The sequence below is a fragment of the Meleagris gallopavo genome, chromosome 13 (genome assembly GCF_000146605.3).
Source record: "Meleagris gallopavo isolate NT-WF06-2002-E0010 breed Aviagen turkey brand Nicholas breeding stock chromosome 13, Turkey_5.1, whole genome shotgun sequence".
Taxonomy (NCBI): Eukaryota; Metazoa; Chordata; class Aves; order Galliformes; family Phasianidae; genus Meleagris; species Meleagris gallopavo.
In genome coordinates this window covers 12,516,507-12,541,188 of record NC_015023.2, presented here as the reverse complement: position 1 = coordinate 12,541,188, position 24,682 = coordinate 12,516,507, and positions in this window count along the sequence as shown.

Below are 24,682 nucleotides of genomic sequence, written 5' to 3'. Positions count from 1 at the left end.
AAAATCACAAGATGCTTCCCTGAGACAGTTGGCAGGTGGTAAGTTTGCACACTGTTTTCCTGTGTCCCTTGATCTTGACTTGAAAACTGGTACTGAAATGGTAATATATTATTGCTGTTGAGCAGAGACTGCTTACAACACAGGACAGCAGTTGCATATAAAGTTCATGATGGAATCAGATTAGATACACTAGTCATTTTCTGTTGTAAGCAAAGTATGTAGAGGGAATTTGCAGCTGGTTTTCTACAGAAATTGTGTTCTGTTGCATTCTTTTCAGAGCAACATGTGAGATTTCTTTCAATTAGATACTTTTGAAATTGGTTTAAAAATAATGTTCTTTTTATTTTACAAACAGACAGTTGAGCCTGGCTAGTGGTTTTGTTTTGCATGCTTGTGGGAATTAATTCTCCATTCTGAGTCCACTTTTCCTAGGTCAGCAGCTAGCAGTGAGGAACATTAAGTAAAAATAAAACCCCTATTTTTAGTTCAGCTACATAATGTTCTATTTATAATACTGAAATTTCAGCTATTACCTGGCCCCTTTGAGTTCAATGAACTCAACTCTTCTGGTAGCCCTCCCTACTCTTTTTTCACACCTGCCCCACTTGATTCTTTTGCAGTTATTTGTGTAGGTCTGAGGATGCTTTTTCAGGAGGGCTCTTAATTCTGCACAGTGCTGACAGCTATCAATTCAAGTGATTTGACTACAAGGAAAGGCAAGTAGCAGCTAACGGGATACTCAAAATTTGGCATAATTCACTTGGCCAAATTTAAAACTGTGGAACTCTTTAAAAAAAGAGAGACAGACAAACAAAACCACAGACCCTGCAGTCGTAATGATGTATGAGTCTCTGCAACACCTAGATAGGTTTTTCCTTCTTGTTTCAATCCCTTATGACTAGTGAAAGTAAGAAACTTTTAACTTTATTTTCCTCCAGGCGATGCATGATGGTCACTTTTTTTTCTCCCCTTTTATTTTGTATAGATCTTACCACAGCTCACAATACCATCAAGAGACCAGTGAAAAAGAAACAATCATAGAATGGCTTAGGTTGGAAGGGTCCTTAAAGATCATCCACTTCCAACTCCTATACCATGGTCATGGTTGCTTCTGTATAGATCATGCTGCACAGGGCCCCATCTAATTGTCATCTGCAACTTAATGAGGATGTACTCAAACCCCTCATCAGATCATCAATAAAGATATTAAACAGGTATAAACCAGCCCCAGTATTGACCCTTGGGAAACAGCACTTGTGACCAGTTGCCAGTTGGATATAACTCCATTCACCACCACTATCTGGGCCTGGCCATCCAAGCCAGATTTTTACCCAGCAAAAAGAACACCTGTTTAAGCCAGCTTCTCTAGAAGAATGCAGTGGGAGAGTCTCAAAAGCTTACTAGTGATAGGATGAGGGGAATTGCTTCAAAGAAAATGAGAGGAGATCTAGGGTAGGTGTTTGGAAGAAAATCTGCTATTCAGAAGAGACATTGATAAAAATGAGTTGAGAACCTCAGAGCCTAGCTGAACTCTGGGGTTTTGCCAAGTAAAAGATGGCCCTCAGCATAAGACCTTAGGAAAAATGCATTTGTGCAAAGGCAGTTTTTAGCCTGTCCATGGCCTTGTAGATAAGGCAGTCACTGTAACAACAGGAGTAGTTCCAAAATGCATTTGTCAGCTTGAAGAGTTAGAAGCAAATATTAACCTGCTACTGGGTGTTCTGCTGCCCTCAGAGAAGGCTGCATTTGGAAATAGCACTCTGGTTAAGCCGAAATGCAGAAAAAATTCCATTTAGAAGGAATCTATGAAGCCAGATAGACCCTATAATTCACCAGAGACCGAGAATCAAAAATAATAAAATAAAAACATTTTTATTTCCTCTGTACAATGTATCTTGCTTAGAAGAAATGAAATTACTTGTAAACCTACTGCTTTTCATCGGAGTTGAGTCATGCAAGAGACTGTTGAGGAGTTGGATGGGGGCGGCGGAGGAGGGAATGCAATTCTGGTAATGTGAAGACCTTGTCATTGTGTGGCAAAGTTTGGATTTTAAGAGCCATCATTTGTGCTTCAGAGAAATTTTTGTGCAGTGTGTACGATACATGGTACTAGATGTACTGTGCTGGGTTGAGTTGTGCTGGAAATGGAATAGATGAGCAAGGAGTTTGCCAGGCATGGTTGGCTTGTTCTAACAGAGTTAACAAAGCCTGATAGCTGGAAACGTCTGTGCTTGGGGAAAGCTAGGGGCAAAATAATGTAAACCTACAACTGCAAGAAACGGACAACAAACCCTGTAACCCGTGTTGCTTCACAAAATTTGGTAGTAGGGGTACAGAGTGCTTCTTATAATCAGATTCCATTTATAAATAGCTCCATATTGCAATGAAATGTTCTTCAGAACAAAAGCAAAAAGTAGTGTTTCTGGGTGCTCCATTTCATCTCCTATTTTGAATACAGATCCAAAGAGAATTTCTCCTCAGAAAGAGCTCGGTGTTTTGAGTTCATTTATTTATTTATTCATTCATTAATTCTTTAATATGCATTTTTAATACCAGAAGCAATGATAAATGAAAAATAAATGAGGTATAAATACAGGAAAAAGTACAAACCTTACTTCTTCATTTCTAGACATTCATCAGTGGTTGGGAAACACATTCCTTTCCGGAGAGAAGGGGCAGTGGTTGGAAGGAGGTTAGATGGCATAAATGTGTAATTGTGTTGGTAGATTTAGTATTACAGTGTCTGTGAGAGGAGAGAAAGGTGGGGGAGGAGGAGGAGTAGAGATCTGCGGGAGGGATATTAGAGGGTTGTCAGTCTGTGCTTTGAGGAGAGACCACATAGTGGACAAGGTCAGCAGAAGGGCTGAAAGTGAAAATGTGGAAAAGTGGGAGGGCAAGAAAATGTCCACTGTGCATGAAGGGAGGAGGAGAAGGAGCAGATCAAAGCTGATTGTAGGTCTGGATAGGACTCATCAGGTGTAGAGAGTGCAATTTAGTGAGGGATGGGCAGTTTGTGTCAGAGATGTTGATGGAGCTTCGCAAGAGACAAGATGATATTGAGTCACGAATGTAAAAAGGCCATCAGTGATGCCTGTGATGGCTGTGTCAGCAGGAAAACACATCTCTAGACCTTAGGTGGAGACTGTGATGAGCTTACAACAGCCTTCTGAGCAAAGAAATTTTCCATTTTTAACTTTCTTTACCTTTTTAAAAGTTCTGATCCTTTCATGTCTTGTAACAAACATCCTCTGAGTTATTCATTAAATGACTAATATTCTTGCACTTTATACAGTCATAAATAACATGTGGTATATGTGACCATTCCTGGCAGAGCTTCAAACTCTGTTTCTGCAAATAAGCATTTGTTTGCCTTCTACTTAATAATAAGAATCCAGGGATGAAGATATCACTACAGCATTTTTTCAAATACTTTGAGTCTTTGCTCCAACTCACTGCATTTTCCCAATTTTCTTTTTTTTTTTTTAATGACAAATACCACCCTCCTTCCTGGTCTCCCATCCTCCATTCACCTTTCACTCTGAGCAGAATCCTTTCCAAAGCATTGAGTGGATCTGACGCAAGTACAAATATGTTAAATTGTGCCATTGTTCTGTTTTTCCTGAAGATTTTTTTTCCCCTTTGTTTAATCTTAATCTGTTTGATGCTGTCTTCTTAGCTTAGTGGTACACAGTGTATAAATTTAGTATAACCTCTCAATTATTTCTGCATGTTTAATTTCAGTATTTCTGTTTTACTTCATAAACTTTGGAAAGAGTTCCAGACTGGTGAATATTTTACACCTGACTCATGACTTCCTTCTAGAACACAAACACCAATTACAGTATAGATATATCTGTATTTCTGAATAAAGTTCTTCATTTAGAGACTAGCTTAAGACAGGAGAAAATTAATATGATAATATCCTTCATTCACGTTAGAGAATACTCTGTGGAGCCAGTGGTGGCTTCAGAGATTTTATTGGAATGAAGAACGGTTACTGTTTTAGAGCATTAAGTGGGAATATACGAGTTGCTTTTGCACGTGTGTCTGCTGTGGATGAAAGGTCGTGGCTGACAGTAGAGCCCGTGTGTCAACAGCAGTTTGCATCCCTCTGTCTTTGTTTTTTGAAGGTACTTAGAGCACTGAGTATGGTTAAAAACCTTTGTCTATCAGCAGAGTATTTACAAAAATAGATGGTAATTGTTTATAGAGGTGTGTCTGTGTTCGCCTGTTTCTTGGACGCTAATGGAATAGGTTGGTTTTGTTCCTTGTGAAAAGGGGCTGGTGCACATCTGTTGCATTGTGTTATCTGGTATACCAAATCTAGCTCTAGGTGAAGTTTCCACCAGGGAGGCAGCTGATACACTGCCTTTGGTTTATTTGGTGAATGTAACGGGCACTCTGCTTCAGGTTTTTTGTGTTTAAAAAATCTTGATTTTTTTTTTTTTAATTCGTGTTCAAAAATATTAATAAGATACAGGAGAAATAGAAATTCTATTTGATATTTGAATATGTATGAGGAAGAGAAGACTGTATTAGGAGCCGGCTGCAAATAAGAGTCTTATTCATGGGAAATCAGGAGCACAGTTGAAAGAACAGATTTAAGAAAGTCAGCAGCTAGAAAAAAATGTGGCGAGTGAATACTGTGCTAATAATGAACAGAAATACAATCCTGCTGCAGCCAGTAATAACAGAAAACATGATGTGACCATCTTCCTCAGAGATGGAGATACCGAAGCAGAGGTGATGCAGAATTTAAGTTTGGGATACAAACTGGGAGGAATTCATTGAGGAATTTAGAACAAGTGCCTTACAAAGTGTGAGTCTTGGCATCTGCACTTCTGCCTTGTAGTGGTAGAAATCCCACGTGCTGAACCAGAAAATGGTTCAGAAAAGGAGGAGATCCTAAAAGATTGGGCTGCAATAATACGAGCCAGAGCACATGTGGAGCTGGAGGTGGTGCTTTGCAAAAGGCACCAGGAAAACAGGTATGCAAAACCGGCTAGGTGTGGTGCATAGAAATCTGAAAGCTGAAGTTTCGTATACCTTGCTGTTGCTGCTTTTGAGCTTCAGGGACTGTTCTAAAGTAAGAGAACCCTTTTGGTAATTGCCAGCTCTTCTGGGTGTTCTTGAAGGTCCCAGAGAGCTGGGTTGGCTGTGTGCAGTGAGGGAGTAGAGGCTGTTCAGCTCCAGACATTTCTAGTGGACGTAAACATACTGACAGAAGAGAATTTAGATGAGTGCTATAAAGACCTCATAACTCACAGTAATGCTGATTTGAGAAGCAGCTTGGATCTTGAACCAGTGAAATTAGCGCAGCTGATTTGAGCTAGCAGTTTATTGATGTAGAACAGCTCATTAACTCGGTAATTGTTTAAGTATGAAAACTTTGAGGAATTTCACGTTTCCACCAGCCAAGTTCCTTTGGTATTCTGATGTCTGCTGCTATGTCTCTTGAAAAAATCTCGAGGAAATGTAGTGGCTAGAAGCTGCCATTGTCTTGAAGTGCATTGTAAGCCACTAATTGAGCATTTCCATGCCTGTCCTGCCTGACCTGGGAGCAGCCTTGGAACATGAAGACACTGATGGGTTTGTTGGTGATGCAGGACCCAGTAGTTGTCAACTCATGCTTTGATCTCAAAGGGTAACAGAGTGCTGCTCCAGAAGAACATACAGTGGGTTAAGCAGGCTTTTTGGCTCAACAGTTCTGCTCACTCTGGGATGTCTCTGCAGACCCTTTGCCGCCAATTCATGTTTTGCATTTGTGACGGTACGATTTAGCTGTTCTCATGCTGGATGTTCCCAGGTTCTCCTCTTTGTTTTTCCCCTTAGGTAAGTAGAGAAAATGAATAGGTGTGTATGCCTCCTTTAATTCAGCTGTGGAAAAATCCAGTTGCTCCATCAATTTGAGTGACAGCTTTGGACAAGAAATTATCATGTTTATTTTCCTCCCAGTAATCTTGCTCATTGTTAAAGGAGAGGTGAATAGATGCTGCTAGTTCCTCTGCTGCTAGTGCTCACAATGGCACAGAATATTAGCTCTAAATAAGTATGTTTTTGAAGTGAATGTTTATCAGGCCCTGTCAGGGATTGGAATCTGTTGGCTGTTATGGTTTTGGTTGCTAGTTAACATATTTTATTTTTTTATTCTTGAGACCTATGTCACAGATGCCTGTAGTTCATTAACAGGTGCTCTACATGTTTTGCATGGTGAAGATTAATACAGAAATAGTATTTACATACAAACTTCTATTCATCATGGCTTTGGTTTGAAGTGAGAAGTGACCATTGATTCCAAAAACTGCTGTCCTGTTCCAAAACAGTTAAGCTGAATTGTACAATTTATTCCACGTAATCATAAAATACTTAAAGTAGATAAAGATCCTCTTCACCTCCTGCTCCTGTCAAATTCTCTGTTAATGGTGGCACATTAGGAAGAGATTAGCATGCTACTCATTACTTCTTTACTGCTAACATAAAGCTGTTACCCTTGATTAGGATTTACATAAAGCATTTCTAGGGAATTATTCCTGATATTTAGTACCTTGTAATTTTCAGGTGTTCTCACGAATTCGATCCTTTTCTAAGCTCCTATGGTTTTGCCCCTTTCCACTTTTTTTCTGCATCTCCATTACTGTATATAAACATAAACACAAATGAAGATATTAAGTAGCTTTGGATAGGCAATGGAAGCTCTCCTCTGCTGCCTGACCATTTGAGATTGATGCACCATGTAATGATGCTGCAACTAAATCTTTCTATACTGACATCAATTTTGATGTGTAGGGAGACTTCAGGCACCTCTGAGTTTTTCTTTGGTGCTTTTTCTTTTGGACACGTTGCATAATTCTAGACAGGGAGGGACAGGGGCCCATTTTAGACAGCACAATTTCCCACGAGGGAGTGTTTCTACCCTCCCCTCAGACATGTGCTCATCTTACATGCTTCTTAACACTCAAGACAGAACTTTTTTCAGGCAATGGTGTGTTAGGTGCATAACCACAGCAGCCAATTCTTGTAACCTTTCTGCTCTTATGAGGTCCAAAATTCTTATTGGGTCTTTCGTGCCTTGGCTGCTCGTCTTAATGCTGTTCTTTCCCAGTGTATCTGTAGTACTGACTGTAGCAGCCATTAGGGCATGTTGATGAGGTCACTGTAACTTTTGCCATGCTGAAGGAGCGATGTGTGTGGCTGTTTGTCTGCAGGGCAGTCTGTCCCCTGCCCCGCCTGCTGCTTCCAACTGCACGGGGTACCAAGCTGGCTAAGCTGTTTTCTTTGAGTGGTTGTGCATGATGCTTAATTTTTCCCTACTTCTCCCTGAGCTGGCAGTGATTCCAAAGGCAACGAAACAGCTCATTGACTGTCATCCAGAAAAAATTGCTTTGTTTTCTTTATTAAACTGTGAGTTTTTAAGACAGAGACTAGAATGGGCTTAGTTCTAGTAAGTTAGAATAGCCTGGAGGGCTTTTTGTGCTGTACCAGCAATCTCCTGTGTACCAGTGGCAAGCATCCCTACTGCAGTGTAAATCGCTGGGTAGCTCAGCATACCTTTTATTTAGCTGCATCTAAATAAACAGCAGGATACTTGAAAGAAATAACACTCCAGGGAAAACACAATCCTAGTGCAATTAGAGCATTTCTATTTAGATAATTGAACTGAAATTATAAGCTTGGATCTAATCCTCAAAGGATACAAAAAATTGGCAGTTCTGGGATGATCTGCTTCTTTCATTCTTTTTTTCCTCCTCAGTACATAGGTATCTTTGGTTCTCCCTAAATGCTGATTTCTAATTTTTTTTGCCTTTTTTACTACTATTGTGAGAATGATACTGAAAAATCCGGAATAGCAAAGGATGCCCTGGAGATGATCTAATCTTTGAGAGAATCTGTGGAGAGGAGTGATAACAAGCATGGTAATATACTACTGCTGGAAAGAAAAACATGACCTCATGCAGTTACAGAGGGGCTTACCCTACTTGTGAGTGCAGGCAGGGTGGTCACCAGGGAACTGGTGAGACAGGCAATAATCTCTATAAACAAGTGTTTACCTCAGTGAGACTCTTCATACCCCTTTTCTGATAAAATCATGCTTGCTGTGAATATTTTTTTTATGTTTTGAAGTGTGGCTTGGTGCTACTATAAGGAGCTAGAAATAAGGTTTTATTCCTGGCTCTGCGTTTGGTTTCAGATATGAGTTTGGGCAGTCTGACTCTTTGCATCTTTTCCCATACCTATAGTGACTATTACCAGCCATGGGTGGATTATGTATAGTTACTTTGCATACTTTATTTTGGTTTCTTTCTTTGCTTCTCTGTTTGTGTATATATATATTTGTAATCCTTCCAGTTTGTGTCAAACTGAGACCCTCAAAAACTAGAAAATTGGAACTACAAAGGGACTTCCCTGTTAGGCAACTCATGAGAGTGTCTGGGCCAAGAAGAGAATGTTTTCAAATACCTGTGTGTAAAGAAAATCTCCCCATAATCCATTTTACTGCTTTGTTCAGTTGTGTTTTCTTAAACATTTCCTCAATTCCCTGTTTGCAAACCATTTTATGAGACATTTTACACTTGCAGTTTATAGAAACGCTGTCTTGAACATCTGCCAAAAAGTAGATTTGTAAGGATGGAGCTGGAATAAAGAACTTAGAACATGTTGCAGTTCATAAGATTAAAATCAGAAGTTTTAAAAACAACATTTCAACACAGATTATTTATTGAAAACGGTTGAGTTTATTGACAAAGCAAAATGTGAAGCCAGTAAAGCAGCATATGAAGTGCTCTTGCTGCTTTTGGAAATTACCTCTGTATTTGTGTAAGGAGATTCCAAATCAGAAAAGTCAAATGTTGCTTTGTATATGACTTAGAAATACTTACTGGCTAGAGTAGTAAAATATGCCTTGAGATTATTATTATTATTATTATTGGCATGTGAAGTTTCTTTCTGTATACCCCAGAGCTCAGATTTTTTTCACAAACACATGAGAAAATGGGTATGTATCCATATGCAGTTTCTGTGCACTGGGCCTCTTCCTCGGCTCTTCAACATTTAAAGGAAGGAAAAAAGAATGGGTGTGAAAGTATGGGGGCAGTTTGAGAAACTGTTTTTTCCTTGGTATGGGATTGTGTCATTCTGCCTTATAAATCACATCCTCAAAACATTTACTTCTCAGTTTTACTTTTGAACAGCAAATATTCATTTAATCTCTTTTTGGTTCTCCATCTCATTCCCATCACTGAAGGACATCTTTCCTCAGCCACAGAATGGCAATATGAACTCTGCACCTTTTTTAGGACCACTGTGGCTGAGATCCTCAGGGGTTTCCTCACCTGCGTTGTACAAGCCTCCGAGTGCTGGGTGCGGGAGGAAGAGATGGAACTGCTTCTTTTCCTTTCTACCTTAGAGTGTGATGACATATATCAGTCTTAGCCTAGCGTAAAGTAAAGCTGATACAGATCAAGTTTTTATTGATCCAGTATTGGTAAAGCATAGCAACAGCCTGCTCAGTATTCTCCCCATTCATGGTCTGTTTGACACTCCCAAATGGGCACTGAGTAAAAGCCACAACAATTGAGGATTATTCTGAGCTGAGGAAATGCTTGTTGACAAATTTCCGTGATTTTACTTTTGAATCATGCTGTTAGATCAAGGCACAGCAGACTTAATGGCTGATGAAGTCATTCGTGTTTCTCTTTGTTGCTTGTGGTCTGCTGAATGTTCCTTTATGTTACTGCAGGATGCAAGTTTATGAAGTTAATGTGTTATTATCAAAGCCTTTTACTATGGCCATTATACACCTCTTTTTTTCTCCTCTTTAGCAGTCAGCCATCTGCAAGAGCTGTTTATTGTATTCAAATGATTGTGATAGTGCTCAGCTGGAGTACAAACAATAGTAGAGCTGGTTTCATTAGCAAAGGGCATGCCAAATCAATGGTCGTGTCCGAGTCCTTCATTCCTAAGCTTGTGTCAGTACAGTTCATGTGGAAGGGTTAAAGTGGTTAACTTCTGATTTACGCGAGCTCAAGTGAAAGCAGATACAGGTCCGTGGGCTGACACAATTCATGTTAATGGGAAACTGTTTATGGTACTGCCTAACCTTTTTTGTTGTTACTGTGGCAGTGAATAAAAACAAGAGTAAATAGCAAATTTCAGTATGTATAGTAGGTGAGAAATTGAGAAATCTTAGGGCTGTTACTGTAAGTTAATACTCGACTGTCAATTATCTTCACTGTTTTCTACAGAGACTAGCTGAATGTTTCTAATAGATACAGCTATATATGCACACTGGTTAGAAAATATTGTTAACTTTCTCACTGTTAAAACACTCTTCACTATTTGTCCCAGAGAATAGTAGAAGGAGTTCCCATATAAAGTTTTCCTTCCCGTAGCTTTTCAGAGAGTATTTAAAAAAGCAAATCCCATGAATCTGAGTTTAGAGTCCAGATTGCTTCATTTCTGCAGGACTGCTCCACAGATGAAGCCAGGTGTTCTTGTGGGGTTTGTACCTCATTACCTGGGGAAGTTAATTGGTAGTGCAAACCCCACAGAAGCATCAACTTCATCTGCAGACAGAAGATACCTGAGCTGTCCAGAATAGCCTCATTTACTGGTCTGAAAGAGAAAAAGGGAAGAGACTTGTACATTTCCCTAGTGTGAATTTACTAGGGTGTGTCATTTGCTGAATAAAATGATTTGCTGAAGCAAATGATTCTACTTTGTGTGTTACTGAATGCTGGCAGGAATCACATCTACTGTGTCACCCTGGGCCTTACTACCCATCTGCCTTGTGGCTTTTAGCCTGGGCACTGCTTGGAGCAGGGACATTGAACATGGCATTGAGGAGCACTTGTATGGAGTGCTGCATGTGGATGCGCTGGGAGAGAGTTTGCCTCTAGGACTGGCAGCTGGCTGCTGTGTGCCGTTACGTTCCTGAAAATGCCTGTTGAAGACGAGGGGACTGGAGGGCAGCAGCTTGCTGGATGGGACACATGGAAGATGGGAGGCAGGAAATTGGACTCAGCAGAGTTTTCTGTCACCGTATATAAAAGGCTGCCTGATTACAACACACCTGACTTTCTGTATTCATAGTCTTTTCTGAAATATAGCTTGCTTCTCCTTCAAGGCAAACTGAGAGGAGTCAGAATAGCAAGGCAGAGTCAGTAACAGAAAGTGACATGAGTGTAGGAATGAGTGGCATTTTGAGGAAACCCCTTCATCAAGTATGCATTTCAGTGATTAACGTAGTGACGGGTTTTGTAATCTTACAGCAAAGAAGCAGAGGAGGAAATTCTAGGCAGAATATTTGTTCTTGACCAAGCAAGCAATGTTTGGTCAAAGAAGGTTGTTATTATTTTGATAGTGAAGTAGTCTTAAAGCCATACTCGGTTTAGTGCTTCTCATTGCAGTATGAAAAATATCTAGCTGCTGTCATGAAGAGCTTACAAGGAAGTACAGAAATATGTGTAAAGGAGGTGCCTTCCCTTCTCAGTTCATGTCTGTGCTGCGTACGTCAAACCTGATGTGTTCTCCTTTACGTGCTGTTACAAAGCAGATCAGTCTGGCTTTATCTTCTGTAAAAAATAATAATAATCTTGGACTGTTCTGCACAGAGCAGTTTTAGGAAATGGGTTAAATTCATCCTCACAGGACTTCCTCAGAATGTGTTAAAACTTTTGTTACTTTTTCAGATAAAGAGCAATGCCAGTTGGTGAGATTGTTATCTGCAGTGGGCAGGGGAAATTGAAGAGCTCTGGAGGTTTTGGTCTGAGCTTGTTACCCTTGTGTTGCAGAAATGCAGCTGCCATGGTGAGGTGTAATTAGCTTTAGGGTAAGAGTGATTTTGAATTAGCGTTCCTAACATGTACAGCAGCTCTGCTGTTTGGTTTTGTTTCCACAAAGAAGACACTGCATCAATAAATGCTTTTACATACACTAAGACACATGCAATTTTTTTAACCAAGCATGCACTAGAACACATAGCATTAACTGCAGGACAAATGTAGTTATCCTATGCATAAGCAATAAGAGTAATTTTGAACATGACAGTATTATCTGTTGTTCTCCAGTGCAGAGAAACTACATGTATTTTCTACACAGACAGAAGCAGCAGTAGAAGTTAAAACATCATTTCTGAGGTTCTATAAACCAAACTGACTGATGTGCTGTCTGCTGAAATATACATTGCCTCAAAATTGATGTTGCTGTTGGTTTTTTTTTTTTGTACGTCTAAACTTTTAGTTATCTGTCTTCCTCAAAGAGAGAGAAGAGGTTGGGGGAAAAAGATTCCCAGCATCTGCCCATAATGAAGGATTCTTTTTATTCTGTGTTTCAAATATTTCTTTATCAAAACCATGCCAGTCTCTGAATTGCTTCTCAAGGAGGAAACATAGTTTTCAGCTTTGAAGGCAGGAACTAAACAGCTTGCCCCAGAGGGCTTTATAACTAATAGCAAGGGTGAACATGCTTGTAATTATTCATCCTGGTGTTTTAGGTTTGGAAAATGCAACGCAATCTGAATCATCTCTCTAAACTGCTGCATGGTAAAATATTTTCTTGTTGTGAGAAGGTTAGGAGAAAACAAACCTAGTAAAGAAGATGACCTGGGATGGTTTAAGACTTTCTTGCAATATAGTTAAAGTTAGTTTATTCTTTTCCAGGCCATTATTCTGTGTGGAGGAGAGAAGGACGCATAATATTTCTCATTAAGTGAAATAAATTTGCCATTCTTGTCTCTACCTTTTATATATTGAAGCTATGAAGCCCAGGCTTCTTCATTACTCTAATTCATGGTAAACCAAGATTTCAGTTTAAGAGGGCGTTTCCCTGCTCTTCCCCTTCGCCAGTTTTTGCCTCTTCAATGCAAAGTCAATTATTTACCTGTTTAGCATCCAGTGATAGTGAAAGGAGTCAGTTAAGTGCTGCTCATTGCACGAGGGGGAGGAGGAGTGGGTTGGAGGGGTGAGGGCAGGGGACATCTTTCCAACTTTCATTAATCTGGATTTTTCTGACTGTGTTCAGAGGAAGGTCTATGCTAATCTCGTTTGTTTTGCCTGAAGTGGTTTTCATGCTGTTTAAAGGAAACAGCCAAGAACTGCTCTGAAAGGCAGTAACCTCTGCAGCTGAACTGCTGATGAACATCTGGGATTAACCTTTTCCACCAGAACGACCCTTTGCAAAGTGGGTGTTTATCTGTGCCTTTAATTCCTTCTCTCTGCAGGGCTGAACTAAAAATCTAATAAAAGAGGTACCCGTATACAACAGCCTTAAATATCATTTTGTGTTCAAAGCTTTGCATATTAATTTCTTAGTGTCTCTTATCCTTTTGTATTTGGCTGATACTGTATTTTAGATTATTGGAATACAGAGCACAGGGGGGTGCTACTATGACATATCTTGGGAAAATATACTACCTGTTGAACGTACTGTCAATTGAAGGATTAGCAAAGTTCTTATTTTATAGTTGCAAGAAAATATTGGCAAGATACTGCTTTTTATTTTACTTTTTTCCCCATGGGTTGAATGATTTCTTCAGGAGTTAACAGCTGCATCTTCCTTCTCTTCCCATTTCTCGATCAAGGATTTGCAGTAGGATGAAGCAGAGAAGAGCTGGCGGCAGAGGTTGTGTTTTGCAGAGCTGCCAGTGTGGTGCCCTTAATTGTTAATTAGGTATTGATTAAGAACGCATGGCATTGTCTTAAGAGGGAAGATGAATTCAAATTAATGGTGAGCATCCTCGTCAGCCCTATGGTGCAGAGCAAACCTGTTCCTGCTTTTAGAGATTGGGAACAATATCCTTGCCCACTTGTAAACAAAGTATGCTCCTTTATGGTGTGTGGGCTGCGGGAGTACAGCGTGTAAGTCTTACACTGTGAATTCTTGATTCTGTTAGAAGGCAAAGCAATAGTCCAATCTGTTATGAAAATTCTTATTTGGAAAAATGTAATTTCAAGACTTAAGTCTGCAGGAAACACATAAACCACACTTGAGGCAGGTAAACAGTGTGCTAAAAAGATTTTCTCAGAGTGGTGGAGTCACCATCCCTGGGGTTGTTCAAGGAACAAGACATGGTTAGTGGGCATGGTGGGGATGGGTTGACATCTGGACTGGGTGATCACAGAGGTCTTCTACAGCCTTCATGATTCCATGATTCTGTTCATCTTCGCCATCCTCTTTGTTGTTAGGTTTTCTTCATTATTTTCTTTTTGAGAAAATACTGTAAGATGTCAAGAGGATATCGCTTGGAAATTAAAGCTTGGATAAATGATTATCTAGTAGAGAAGAAACTGAAGTTAAAAAATTATAGAAGCAATTACATTTTAGTGAAGTAGACTCTTCTGTGCAGATCATAGCAGCTGAAGTTGGTTATTTAGCCTTTGGGAGAGCTGGTCATAGTTTGCGGTGGAAAATCAGAGATGGTCTAGAATTACAATAAATATCAGCTGCATGTTCTGAAATTAGCAACTTCTTCTCACTGTTCTGCTTTTCTTAGGTTTCAGGGCCTTGTGCAGTGCAGTGTGTGCTGGAAGACCTTTGGAACAAAGACATCCTAGATTTGATATTGTCTCATGACTAAGGGAGAAAAAATATTTCACTTTGCATATATAATAAAAAAGATTCTCCATGTGCGTAAGCTGTTGCAGCTCCATTTACTTTAGTAGATCACAGTACATAATGCACAACTTGGAGATCTGGTTCAGAGTAACATTTGTACAATATTTTATGCCACTAATATTTATATCTTTCTTGCAGCCTAGCTAAACAACTAGCAGATACCTACGTAAAAACAAAATAAAATCAAAGAATACATTAAAGATGTATATCGCACCAGAATGATAATATTTGAACAGTTTGTGGGGAAAGAAATAACCACTCCAAGTATTATATTTGAGCACCTGCATTATACTGGCTGTGAAAATAAGGAAAGTGTTCTCCTGAATCATGTATTGGTTTTAAAACTGAGAAGCCTGGTTTGGGAAATTGATGTGATCTCAGCTTCCTGCTGTGTTCACTCACATCTGTAGGAGAATATTGAGTGTCAGAACACTCAGATACATCAGCGTTGTTTTTGGCGGATGATACAGAGTAAGGTAGGTAAGAACCTAGTATTGTTTCTTATAGATCAGTAAGAAATGATCTGCTGTCACTGTCGTCTGCCCCACCTATCAACTTCTGGAGTAAAAAGTAAAGAATGAATTAAGTAAATATGTCAGCAGAGCCGCATTTCTGACCTTGTAAATGCTTTGAACATCTCAGATTCCTCTCTGTGTATCAGTTTGAATGTTAGTGCCTCCTGGTAGATCCAGTGGAGTGCAACTGACTAAAACATGAGGATTGGGATTCATAGTGAGTACTGCCAAAAGACCATGAGATCAGAATGCAGGAAGTGTTGGGGTGTGTCAGCAAGGAGAACTTATGTAGATGGGGACTGAGGAGGCTACAAGAAAAATTGTCTGAATTTTATCTGTGCTTATAGGATTTGCTGCAGTAGTTGTTGCACATGAAGGCATGCATTCACAGCTGGTTTTTAATGTACATGAGCAGTGCACATACTTCTTCCGTTTTACATTATGCTTCCTCCTCCTCTCAGCAGCAGTGAAAACCCTGCTTGCAGTTGCTGGTTATGACCATGTACGGAGGCAGTAGTGCAGAAGCCAGGCTTTCAGTAATGAATACATGCTTATCCAGCAGTGTGTGTTTTCCAAAGTACTTAGAGTTCAAAAAGAGTAAGTTATTTTTGGAGTTTTCAGTGTTGTTTCATGCTTAATTCCTTTTCTGTAACAGCAAGAATTCATCTGTAGTTCTTGTTCCGCATGGAGCTGAATGAGGGGGATTGTAAAATAATCTCCATTAAGAAAAGTTGTGTTGTAGAGGAAGATCTGCTGTGTAACCTAATTCTGCAGCGTTGTTTGGAGTGCTTGGAAAATGCATGAATCTGAGTATGTGCTGCCTCCATCAAAAAGGTGAAATTCGTGTTGCTTTGCAGTTTGTTTTAAATTCATCCATCAGCTGAGTTTAATCTTGAGCATAATACCCCTTCTATAAATCTTTTGTGCAAACTGTTGAAAGAACATTGTCAAATTGCAAGAGTGAAATTTATAAATGAACTTCCTGTACGTTAAATGGCCAGCAACTTGGCTTTTTTTTCCAGTGACATATGCACAGTATTCACACTGAGCCATGTAGACAAGCTGATAAATTCCTTCAGAGGCTTTCTGCTCCGCTGTGTTTGTTTTGCAATCATCATTTCTTTTCAAAATGGGCCAAAAAATGTGTGAGTACTGTTCCCATTTTACAGGTAATGAGCTGAAGCAAAGCAAACCTAATGACAGTTTAAAGTAGCTCTGGTTGCCTATAAACACAGACTCCTAGGACCTGAATTATGTTTTTTCCACTGCCACGTGGTACATCATATGATCAGGGAATGGCTCCCGTTGCAGCCGGTCAGCACTCAGAAATGTCCTACTAGGATCTCCACTCAGAAGCTCAGGAATTATGGAATAAGTCTGATTCTAAAGATTTTCCATCTGTGAGGAAAGCAAGCAGAGGTGGGGGTGAAATCAATTTCCACCATCAGCATTCAGGTGTCCTAACAGGGACTTCCCTTTTTTCTTGCTGTTCCCTTTGCTGCCCATCACATTTGGAGTCAGCCTTTTTCTCCTAACAGACTAAGCCGTGTGTGTGACCATCCTGAGCAGAAGGGAAAGAGTAATATGGAATTGCATCATCCAGGGCTGTGCTATACTACTGTTTTCCCAAATACTTGTTCTGCTGGCACCGTGCGTGGTGCTTCCCAGCTTCTTTGTGTTCCCTTCCCCTTGTGTAGTCTTATCTTACCAAATGTGTTTTAATTCTCTTCCCTGCTTATCTGCTGTTCCCCTCCATCTAGCCAGACTACTGGCGTGAACGTTTCAAGTCTGGCAAAGACATTATCAACTGAAAACAGAGCTGCTGTGCTATGCTTTACCTTGTTGGGGCTGCAAAGCCAGGAGGATTTCTGTAGCATAACTGTAGCTTACCAAGCTGCTGCTGTGCAATACCCCATCACGTTTTTGTGAGAGAGGCTTTGTTGGGCTTCATTGTAATGATTTGTTGACTTAAAGCATAAAGCAAATAATCAGGCTGAGAACCCTTCCTAAATGGGACCAGAGTAACCTTGTGTAACCTCGTACTACTTTCTGTGATAAAACCTCTGCAATAGACAAGCTTGCTCTGTGAGCTCATAGCCCAGTCTGGTGGCTGGCCCTGGAACAAGAGCATTTAACCACTTAAACAAAGCTGCTCTTAACTTAGAGCGTGGAAGACAACTTTGTTTCTCGTTACAAGGTATGAAAAATCCAGTGTTTGTTGCTGAGCAAGTTATTTGAGTTGCATGTGAGAGTCTCATGCATACAACGTGCCAATAGGTTGACTGTATGTGTATAAAATAAGACAGTTTAGTTTAATCTTTCACTATATTTTTATCCTTCTATTTTCTTGAGTGCACAAGAATAGCCAAGCATTCTTTTATTATTTAATTGCACCTATGCAGAGGTTTTACTGTGTCCTTTATATCAAAATTTGTGACTGCAGAAACAAAAGCCATGTGTATCTGGCCACTGTACAGCACGCACCTAACTAAGAACTGTAGCCTTATGTGGTGACACAGGGCAGAATTTTTACTTTATACAGATGTCCTCTGGCAATAACTGCTGACAGAGGTAACAACAGAAAATAATGTTACTGTAGTGGATGTTAATATTTCAAATCTGTTGACTGTATTGTGGCACTAGTGACTTTCTGCAGCTGTCTGCAAAGACCCCAAAGGCATGCTTACGGTGGATTAAGCAGGAATTGTTTTGTATTTATTTTAAAAGTCCTAGGAAAGATAGAGCACAATAGAAGAGAAACTTGTCCACGATCTGTGGTTTCATTTGCAGTATATGCAAAAGAGCCTGTAGCTTTTGATTCCCTTTCCTGGAGCAGACTGCCTTTGGTTGTGCACTTGCAAAATATGCAGGTACAGCTGAGTGTCTGTAGTCTTAGGTTTTAGTTTGCAGACATTTCTGTTTGTACGTGTAAATGGGGAGCATTCTGTAACTCAGGGATTTGAGTGCTCCATTTTGAAGACATTTTGATGGTATGAACACCCATGTCTCTTAAAGGTAACAGAAAGGAGAGAGGGCTTGAAACGTTGAGTTGTTGTTGAAATGAGTTATTGGAAAGGTAGAAATGTTGAAGGCTGTTAATAGCATAACTTACCTTCCCCCACGTGAATGATGTATTTTGTAATAAAAGGCTACACGTATGTTGGGAAGAATGAGTAATTGAATGAACTGTCACATCTCTCCCACTCATCAACTTGTGGAACCACGGTTAGAGACATTGCAGTGATCTCAGCTGTAGGGCAGTAGATGTGAAGTTCACAGGACACTCACGGTTAAAAATGTTTTCTGTTTGTTTCAGAGGCATCGCTGTGAACTCTCACTGGAGGATTCCAGTAGACCTCATAAAAAGTTACTGTTTGAAACTTTTTTGTGTTTGCAAACGCAAAAGGCTCAGTAAATAAAGCTGCATTTGAGTCTTTCATGAAGTTCTAGTGACATTCAGCCCTTGATTTATGCAGCTGATATTTTCAGTTGTATTTTTCTCAAGTGTAGCTTCCATCATAGGTCATACTAAAAAAGCTGCAGTTATTCAGTATGATAGTTTAAATAGCTCAATCTGCAAGTTTGAGGCTTAGAATGACATTCTGGATGGAGTAAGTAATTTCTTCTAAAAGTAACTTTCCCTGGGTACGATGTATTTTAAATTGTGTTTGGTAATGAATGCTATGGCTAAATTAAGACTTGCATGGTAATATTGTTTTATAAAGTCATTTCTATTCAGCAGACTTTTTCTCATCTTAGGAGATGATCTTGTATGACTTCAGATTTTGAACCAGATTGCAAAATCTTTCATCTGTCCAACCTTCTTATCAACATTCAGCCCAAACAGTATTTTCTGAGTGTTTTTAATATTCCTCAGGGTCACAAGCCAAACCACATCACTGATCTCTTTGGACATTCTGTTCTCCTGAGCTTCAGCCTCTTTCATTCTTGCGGCCTCCTTCCACGTCCCTGCTTTTGCTGATGTTTCCCAGGCAGGCCTCTCTGCTTTGGATAAGTTTCTTCTGAACCTTCTGCAAAAGAAAATTTGTAATTCCTGATAATAGAGGTTGCACTCCATTAGAATTAATGGAATCACCATTTAGTGAGGGAAAAATATTGCTTTTGTGTGTCTCAAATGAGCACATCATACCGACATTTGGGGCAATGTTTCAACGTGTTCACATGTTGAAAAAAAACCCACATAAATGTACCTATTAAATCTAACAAAATTTCATAAGCACAAGTTTGATTAATACTAATGTTTTATAATTTTCTGCTCTTCTGAGAATCACTTTTAAACAGGATATTGATTCTGTTTAAAAAAAAAAAAAAAGAACTAGTTTATTAATATAATATTGGAACTGTGCCCAAATGGAAATACGTACTCCCTTGCAGCTCTCTGCCTTATATTGGAGCTAAATGCTGAGGTTCACTCACCACCTCCAAATAGTCCTTTATTGTAAAGAACTTCTAGAATTTCTTCCCTTTTTTTTTTTTACTTTCTATATATGCTTGGTAGATTTCCCATAGAGATTACATGATTGATCTGCTGAGGGTCTTGGCCAGTGCAAATTAAAATGTCGAGGTTCTCAGCAGGAGATCCCAAGTGCTAATCCCGACCTCTGGAAAGCCGCCTAAGCTTTGTTGTTGGTCTGAGACCACTTAGAGGTCTGCCTCTAAGAGAGATCTGTAGACAGCATTCATGCAGAATGTATTATTTATTTGCAAATGTAATTGTCCAGTGACTAATTTCTTAGTCACTAAATTCTGCTTTTACATAAATTTCTATTTCCGCACTTAATCTCATCTGTGAATGAGTGGCTAGTCTGTGTGATGTTTATTTTTCAGAGGAACCTTAGTACTCAGAGAAAGACAGTCATGCAAGGGTAGAGCGGTGTGCACATATGGAACAAACATCTCTCTCCATTCTCCTTTTGCGTCTGAGCTTTTAAAAAATCTATTTTTATTTCTTCTCCAAAGCATGGCTTTGGAACTTAGCACAAGAATTTGGATGGAATTCGAAACTCATGGTGGGGTATGGTGCATAGTTGATACACTTTGGCTTAGGTGTTTTCAGTGACAACACCTAAATATCTTTGCAGTTTGAGATTAAAATCAGTTCCTGTGTCACACTGCACATTTTGCTGAAGGAGAGAATTGAACCTGGATTGCAGCCTTCCACCATCACAGATCATTTAAATTCCATCGTTCCCTGGGGTTTTAGAATTAGAACTTAGAATTCCAGTATTTTCAAAAGAGGTTATTGAGTAAAGGTGAGGAGCCATCCTTTTTCTGAGATGAAATCTCTTTGGCTTGAGGTCCCTAATTCATTTGTCTTCCTGCTGGTCACAGAACAGTATCTTTATATTTTTAGAATCAAGTGTTCATAAAATCAATTATGTGGTACCACTAACTGCTCGTTTGCTTGTTAAAGTCATTGTGCACTTTGTGAGCACTCAATTTTCAGTATCCTTGCATGGCTGTAGTTATTTTAACCATTGTTGTTATCTGACTTTGGAGTACTTTGCAAACTAATCAGTGCTTTATTCTCTCCCTCATATTTAGGCTGGGTCCTACTTCACCTGTAATACCTTTCGCTATGCGGGCTGCCAAGGGATCTGTAGACAAAGTGAGTAATTCCACGGTGCAATTATGAAAGAAACATTATATTTCCTCTAATTATCTGTATAAAAAATGCACTCAGTTGTCCTTGTTGTGTAATAAAGCCCCATTTTTGACATCATCATTTTTATGCTTTGCACTGTTAGTTTCTAACTGCTTTGTTGGTGAAGTTTTTTAACTGTTCTCTAGTAGTTATAATGATTTGCACTGTTAACCGAAGGTTCTTTTTTTTTTTAGCTGTTGTCTCCTTGTCTCTTAATCTTCAGCCTCAAAACCTATTTTTAAATCTGATACAAACATATTTTGTCTCCTTCTGTTTTGTATTGATCTCAAAGATCTCCCTCTACTGTGATGATTGAAATAAATGAGTCTGTGTGAATGCTAGGTATACTCTGATAAGCAAAACCGGTGTACCTCCTGTCTCTGGGCTTGATGCTATTTTCACTCAAGTTGGTTAAAAAAAAAAAAAAGATTTTAGTACAGCAAGGTCAATAGTACATTTCCCTATATCTGTATATACAGCTGTGCATTTCTGATAGTCAATTTTCCTTTTTATGCAACAGGACCTGCATTTTCGTCTGTATTATCACAACATCTTGCATAATTGAGCCAAGTCTTAGTATGGGATCAAGCCTGTAGCACTGCATGGTCTTGTGACCAAAGGGCAGGACCTGACACTTGGTGTTGTTGAATGTCATCCCTTTGGCTTCAGCCTGTTGATCCAACCTGTTCAGGTCTTTCTGTAGGGCCTTCCTACCCTCAGGCAGATCAGCACTTCCCCCCAACTTGATGTCATCTGCAGACTTACTGAGGATGTGCTTAATTCCCTCATCCAAATCGTTAATAAAGATTTTAAACAGGATGGGCCCCAATACCAACCCCTGGAGAACAGAGGGATATCTGTAGCAGTAGATATATAATGCCACAGAAAATAAAGAGAGACATAATTCTCCTAAAAACATAACATAAACCTGTGCAGAAAATGAACTTGCTACTGACTCTCAAATTCAAAGCTTTCTTCTGTAAAACCTGGAGAACTGAGTCTGTGAGCTAAATGTACACTGGGGATCTTGGTCTTACATTGGCCAGCACTGCAGTGCCTGCATCTTAAGGATCCCCAGCAAGGCAAAAAGTAACTATTCAGCGTACCAGTGGCAGTGCTGCTGTGTGTACTGGTACATCTGGAAAGCAAGCTGTGGTGTGTGCTGTGCAAAGGGAGGGCTGGACGGTATGGTGGCTGACTACAGATGGATTTGGGCAAAGCAAGGTGCAGAGCTGAGCAGTAGCAGATGCAATCTAATCTTTATTTCTTGGCTGGTGCTGCTGCTCAGCGGTCTCCTTGATGACTCAGTTACGTGGTGAAATCAGCTTTCTGAATCCAAAGGAAAAAGTGGCTTTTATGGCAAGGGAAGATTCTTTCTGGTAATCTGTTCACAAAGTGGAACATTAACCTGCTGCAAATCACGCTCCTATAATACAAATGTCATCTTCCTTAATGTTCAAAGTGCAGATTTTACACAGTAAAAACTGGGAATTCTTGCAGAATAGAAATGTTCTCATTTCAGAGCATTAATTGAGTTATAGAGTGAGCACCTCACGGCAAGCAAGGGGGCTTGGCGTTATGTTCTTTGTTGGCTGTAATTCCTTTTATATCCATTGAAGATGACCTATTTTTCTCATGTTTCAGGTAAGATTTGAATCTCTAAAAAGCACCATTCTTCTTGTCAAATGAAAGAGGCCTTCTTCCTATTTTAAAAATATCATTATTTCTATGCGTATAGCCTATGGGCCACTGTTTTCATTAGAAACCAAAAACAATCTGTGATGTAGTGTGTTTATAGATGATATGCAGGTAATGCACAAGCAAAACAAATCTAAGCCTCCACGAATCCAATCTCTCTATTTTGGAGTGTGATTTGATAACTTAATTCTCCAGAAAGAATGTTTCTGAACATGCAGGGGTTAGGGATGTGGGAAAGGTGACCGTCTGAAAGCCATGTTATGTCACCGCCAGCACGTTCCACATGTGCCTCAGTGGTGTGCTGCTATCAGCTGATGCTCACCAAAACTGGCAATTCTGTGTGAGCAGAGTTTGCCTGAGCACTGTGTAAGCTATCTGCTCTCATAGTGGTTCTGTGAACACGACTTAATATTTGATTTAAGAACAGTATCTTTTCTGGAAGCTGGGCTCACGTTCACTGCACCCTATTGTTAATCAGCCTTAAAGACACAAACAGCTCTTACTGTGGAATATGAAGGTTGTGTGAGCAGCTCTGGCACAGTGTTGGGTATTTATTGCATTTCTACCACAAGTGGCAAACTCCTGTCAGCAGAAAGAGGAGCTGACAGAAAATCAGAATTTCTCTCTCCTTATTGCTGGTTGTTATCTTCTGAAGATAATATTATAAGTACATTATCAACATTTTTCACTGGTACATTTTTCACTGGTACATTTTATTTAATTTCTGCTATGGTTGCAGTTTTGTGGGACAGCATTTCAACTTCATTCTTATGCTGTTTTTTGTTTTTTTTTTTTTTCCCCTCTGGCCTTTTTATCTTCATTGACATAGTTTTCAGTTATAACTATTAGCTGTTTCGTGGGGTTTCTTTTGCTTCCTGCACGTTTTGCTTAGACCTCTCTAACCATTTCTATCCATGGCAAAGCGTTTTGGTGCCTCTGCTGCCCCATTCTCTGGAACAGAATGCCATACCCTCTGCAGTGTGCTGCTGAGAGCAGCTTTCTGCTGTGTCACCCCTTGCCAGTTCAGCATGTGGCCTTCCTGACAAGCTCTTCCTTGTTGGTTTTAGATCTTGACTACACAGAAGAGCTGCTGGCTCCACTGCTCCTGTGTATTTATTTGTTCTTGTGTTAAGAATAGGAATAATTTTTTTTTTTCCATTTATGATGCAATTTCCGTCTATTTACAGTGGAACTTACTGGTGTGTTCATGGCTGCCCTATTTGAGTGCCCTGAATATTTCTAAGTTTTTCTTTTCTCAACTGTAGCTCTTGTTAGGGAAGTGGAAAGCCTGTTTATAAATAAGAGCCCCTCCTCACAGCCTGCCTGGACGCTGGCTGCTGTGTAGTGGCCATTAGAATCCTTTCTGTTTTTAAATTGATTTGCATAATGCATGAAAACAAAATGCACTTCATTGCAGAATGCTTTTGCACTTTTTTTTTGTAATTACGTATAATTATAGTGGTATTTAAATACAACCTGACTTAAGTTTTTATTAGTACTTTACTACTTAATTAACAACTGTTGCTGGAAACAGTCTCTGCACTGAGATTCATTTCCACTTAAGCATCCACCCTGATGAAACGTATCTCCCCATTGAAGGAATAAATGACATTGTGTGGAATGTTTTTTCTTGGTTGTTTCTCAAAAGTGAGCTGCTTATTTAGTGCTGAATATCTGAAATTATTTAAAGCAGTCTGTGCTTATGCTTTCTGCATAAAAATTGCAGAGACATATAAATGAAAGTCTCACCAATAATTCACTTTCTTATCTGTGTGAAGAGCCTGTAGAGAGCAAGTTTCCAAGTTGTAAAGTGTTTGGATTCTTCTGCTGCTAAATCAGCAATTGTGCTGCCACTTCTTGAGCTGCTTCATTCCATCTCTTTCTGTCCTGATTTACTCAGTGTGTTGTAAGCAGTAAATTGGTATAACCTATAGGTGTTGTAATTTCCCAAAATGAGGTATGCATGCAAAGAAGTTGTTTGGGGATAGGAGTGTGAGAATGGGCAAATAATTTTCCCTTTGTAATTGCTAGATTTTTTCCTTAAGACTTTTTTTTTTTTTTTTAATGGAGGAGTGTTGGTATGTGAAGGAGTGCTCTGGAGAGTTCTGTAGCTGCAAGATTTCTTGGAATTAGTGCTGGGGTGATACTGGGAGATTACTCAGGGCTTTCTGCACACAGGAAAGATGTGTCATGA